At 40.4% G+C, this 5065-nt stretch overlaps 1 protein-coding gene across 1 annotated transcript in view; it reads left to right on the plus strand.

Moving 5' to 3' along the window:
• The window catches only part of LMNB1 (lamin B1), a 52209-nt gene that overhangs the window by 13191 nt on the left and 33953 nt on the right, over positions 1-5065 (plus strand). The gene's annotated exons all lie outside the window — the stretch shown is intronic.

Consider the following 5065-nt stretch of genomic DNA (forward strand, 5'->3'; position numbering starts at 1 on the left):
GCAGTGTCACTGGCCCTCATATGTGGGATCCGAACCGGGGCCCTCTGGCATCCCAAGCGAGTTCTTAACCATCGCGCCACTCGGCCGGCCCGAAAACATTAGATATTTTAAGCAGAAAGTAAAACAATGTGGGATGTAGATGCTTAGAAAACAATATTAGAAGAGCTGGAAGAGAAGAAACAATGCCGAGAGCACTGTAGAATTCACCTTCTTTGGGAACTTTTTTGTCTTGAGGCCACTACTGGAACTTAAAATAGTGTGTAACTATAGTTCAGGACCAGGAAGCTATCACTGCTATTTGATAAACTGCCTCATGACACCCAGCAAACTGGAGAATGGACTTTGGAACACTGTCTCAGAAAAACTTCACAGACTAATATCCCTTACGAATATAGGCACAAAAATTCCCAACAAAATGCTAGCAAACCAAACCCACCAATGCGTGAAAGAATTATATGCCATCACCAAGTGGAAGTTGTCCTGGGAATGCAAGATTGTTTCAGTCTACTAAAGTCAACAGTGGAATACACCACATTAATAGACTAAAGTACAAAAAACCCTATGATCATCTCAGTAGATACAGAAAAGGCATTTGACAAAGTACACCACTCTTTCATGATAAAATTACTCAAATGAGGGATAATAGGAACTTATTAACCTGTTAAAGGGCACTATGAAAAACCTATAGCTACCATCGTACATAATGGTAAAGACTGTCTGCTTTCTCCCTAAGATCATGAATAAGACAAGGATGTCCGCATTTACTTTTATTCAACATTGTATGGGAGGTTCTAGCCAGGGCAATTAGACAAGAAAAAGAAATAAAAGGCATGTAGTTTGGAAAGGAAGAAGGAAAACTATCACTGTATGCAGATGACATAATCTCGTAAACAGGAAATCATAAGGAAGCTGTAAGCAAAAAACTCTGGAGAGCTAATAAACAAGTTCTGCGAGGTTACAGGTCACAAGAGCAATACACAAGACCCAGTTGTATTTTTATACACAAGCAATGAACAATCCAAAAATGAAATAAAGGAAACTTCATTTTTAATAGCATCAAAGAGAATGAAACGCTTGTATACTGAAAACGGCAAAACATTGTTGGAAGAAATTAAACACCTAAATAAGTGGAAAGAGATTTCATGTTCATGAATTGAAAGACCTAATATTAAGATGATAAATCTCCCCCAATTGACTTACAGACTCAGTGCAATCTCTGTCAATATCATGGCTACCTTTCTTGCAGAAATCAACAAGCTAACCCTAAAATGCATATGGAAATGCATTATGCCCAGAATAGCCAAAACAATCTTGACAAAGCACAAAATTGGAGGGAAGACTCAATTCTTGATTTCAGAACTTAACTGCAAAGTTACTGTAATGTGTGTGGTATAGACATAAAGACAGATAAACTTCAGGTTTTTTTTTTTTTTTTTTAAGATTGTTTTGGGGAATTGGGGAAGGGAACAGTGCTGGGGAACTGGGAGGGGAACATTGTGTTTTCCCAGGACCCATCAGCTCCAAGTCAAGTTGTCCTTCAATCTTAGTTGTGGAGGGTGCAAGGTCAGCTCCAAGTCCAGTCACTGCTTTCAATCTAGTTGGGGGGGGGGGGGCACAGCCCACCATCCCATGCGGGATTGAATCCACAACCTTGTTTGTTTTCCTCTTTTTAATTGGGGAATTGGGGGGAGGAGAACAGTGTTGAAGAATTGGGGAAGGGGAACAGCCAAGTTGTGGAGGGTGCAGCAAGCTCAGCTCCAAGTTCTGGCTACCCCTGGGCAGCTTGCGGCAACTCAGCTCAAGGTGCTGTGTTCAATCTTAGTTGCGGGTGAGCATAGCCTACCATCCCATGCAGGAGTCAAACTGGCAACCTTGTTAGGAGCACGTGCTCTCACCAGCTGAGCCATCCTGCCACCTGTTGGCAGCTCAGCCGCAGCTGAGCTCGGGCACAGCTCACTGGTCCATGTGGGAATCAAACCACCGACCTGTTGCTCAGAGCTCGCACTCTTAACCAACTGAGCCACTTGGCCAGCCCCAGCAACCTTGTTGTGCAGAGCACACGCTCTCACCAGCTGAGCAACTGCTCAGCTCAAGATGCCATGTTCAATCTTAGCTGCGGGGGGAGGGCGCAGCCTACCATCCCATACGGGGAGTCAAACTGGCAACCTTGTTATTAAGAGCATGTGCTCTCACCAGCTAAGCCATGTGGCTGCCCGTTGGCAGCTCAGCTCTGGTGCAGTTCATTGGCCCGTTTGGCAATCGAACTGGCGACCCTGTTGTTCAGAGCTCGCACTCTTAACCAATTGCGCCACCTGGCTGGCCCAAACTTCAGGTTTTAAGGACCTTGCTTAGCAGAAAAGTTGCCCAGAAGTAAATAAGGTAGCCCCATGACACTTCGTCTTTCATATCACTTATGGATGCATTAGTTAAGAGGACCTAATTTACATCCATGTATGTGTGGGCTTATTTCTGGGTGCTCAATTCTGTTTAATGGGTCTGTGTGTGTTTTTTATTCCAATATCATACTGTTTTGATTACTATAGCTTTGAAGCATAGTTTGAAACCAGGGAGCATGATACCTCCAGCCTTGTTCTTTCTCAAGATTGCTTTAGCTTATTTGTTCTAGTTCTGTGAAATACACCATCGGAATTTTGATAAGGATTGTACTAAACTTGTAGATTGCTTTGGGAAGTATGGACATTTTAATAATGTTAATTCTTCTAATCCATGAGCATGGAATATCCATTTATTTAGATCTTCAGTTTCTTTCATCAGTGTCTTACAGTTTCAGTGCACAGGTCTTTTCACCTCCTCGGTTAAATGTTTTCAAAGGTATTTTATTTTTTATGTAAGTGTAATTGGGATTGTTGTCTTAATTTCTCTTTCTGACAGTTTGTTATTAGTGTATAGAAATGCCACAGATTTTTATGTATTAATTTTGTGTCCTGTGACTTTACTGAATTCATTTATTCTAACAGTTTTTTTGTGAAGTATGTCATGTTTTCATTAGGACTTTAGCTATAATTGTCCATTCCCCATTAATGTGCCTGTTTAAAGTAAGTGAAGTTTTTTGGTCAAAGAAATAGTTCTGTGGTACAGGTTCTGTGGTCCAGTTTTATTTTGTATATTTCCTAATTTTAATCTGATTTCAGTGAAGGTTTGCCTATTTCTAATTGGGTTGTTGCTAATGTTGACGGCTCAGTTTATTAAATGTGTAGCAAAATGTTATCACCACCAGAAGTTCTGCATGGCAGCTTTGAGTTTGCAAAAGCATCATGGTCCTTTTGCTTATGCAAGAGGAGACCCTTCTTAAGAATTATTAAATGATTTTTGTATATTAAGTTACGTTTACCTTAATTGCAGAGAAGTTCATTTTCCTCAGAAATATCGTGGATCACATTCCTTCTCTTTTTGGAAAGGAAAATAATTTGAGGACAGCATTGAAGCTGGTGAATGAATGTTTGAGGGAACATATTTAATATGCAGTTTGAGTCTTATGAAATAGATTATTTTTAGGAGAGAAGGTTTTTGTTTGGGCATATTAATAACCTTTAATGAAGTTTCAAAAATAAAGTTTATTTTTCCTCTGAAAGTCTGGACTGTGGCTAGATAATAAAGAGCATGTTGATTCTGAATTCTGGGTCTGAGCAGAGCCTCAGAAGCTGTATTATCTGACAGTCACTTGAATAACTGCACTAGTGTTGAGTGCTGCTCAGCTGCCACCAGACAGCTGTTTAGAAGCACTTTAAGGTAAATTAACACACACAGCTCAAACAGCTGGGCCTATTGGCCTGGCTTTCCATGTAGAGTGGGTCTGTTTTGAGGGATTTAAAAATCCTTCTTTTGTGGATATGATTCAAAATAGCAGTTTTATATAGAATGGTTTCTATTAGTTATCTGATTTTTTTTGGTCTAGTTTATTTATTTCAAGTGTGTATCTTTTAAAAGTCTATATTACCTCTCTCAATATTATACCGTGGATGGGATTTTCCATAAGAACACACATGTCCAACAAATTTTATTCATTTAGCAAGCATTTATTGCCCAAATTCTTGCCCTTGTCCACTCATGTATATGCAGTATAATAATCTTTGGTAAATGTCATGGAAATGACATTTAATATCTAAAAACTAACTTTATGTGCCGTTTTCTAGGTATGGAATTATCCCACCAACTATAGACCATCTATAATTTAGGTCTCTTGTTTTGAATTACTTAATGTAACTGTTTGTACCTATATTTCTGTTTATGAAAATCAAAGATGAAGAAGGGCTGGTCAGTTGGTTAAGAGCCTGCTCAAGAGTGCGAGCTCTGAGCAACAGGGTCGCCGGTTCGATTCCCGACCTGAGCTTAGCTGCTGTTGAGCTGCCAACAGGTGGCAGGATGGCTCAGCTGGTGAGAGCATGTGCTCCTAACAAGACTGCCTGTTCGATGGTGGGCTATGTCCGTCCGCAACTAAGACTGAACTCGTCACCTTGAGCTGAGTTGCCACCCAGATGGCTCAGTGGATTGAGCATGAGCTCTTAACAACAAGGCTGCTGGTTCGACTCCTGCATGGGAAGGTGGCTACGCCCACCCGCAACTAAGATTGTAACACAGCACCTTGAGCTTAGAGTCCATGAGCTGCCACAGGGCAGCCTGATGGCGACTGGCACTCCAAAACTAAGCTTGAAGAACTACATCTTGGTTGGTCCCCCTCCCCAATTCCCCAATTAAAAAAAAACAAAACAGGAACCCAAACTCAAGCATGTATATATATAAATCTTCTCCTATGTTCACAGGTACATTCTGGGTGTGTTAGAAAGGCTGATTCAGGGATTTCTTTTGTGGTTGTGCTACTGGCCAAAGTAGACATTTCATCCAGCTGAGCATTTGTGATATAAACTGACCTGTGTAATATAAGCTTGATGGAGGAATGTTAATACTAGGGCGATAATTTGCCAACGCCTAATTATTCTGTATTGAGTTTTAGATTATGTTCTAAGTATTTATCCCTCTAAGTTTACTTCTTTTTTTTTAGATAGTTTTTTGTTTTTTTGTTTTTGTTTTTTTATTGGGGAATTGG

This window comes from Hipposideros armiger, unplaced genomic scaffold, assembly GCF_001890085.2.
Source record: "Hipposideros armiger isolate ML-2016 unplaced genomic scaffold, ASM189008v1 scaffold_21, whole genome shotgun sequence".
Classification (NCBI taxonomy): Eukaryota; Metazoa; Chordata; class Mammalia; order Chiroptera; family Hipposideridae; genus Hipposideros; species Hipposideros armiger.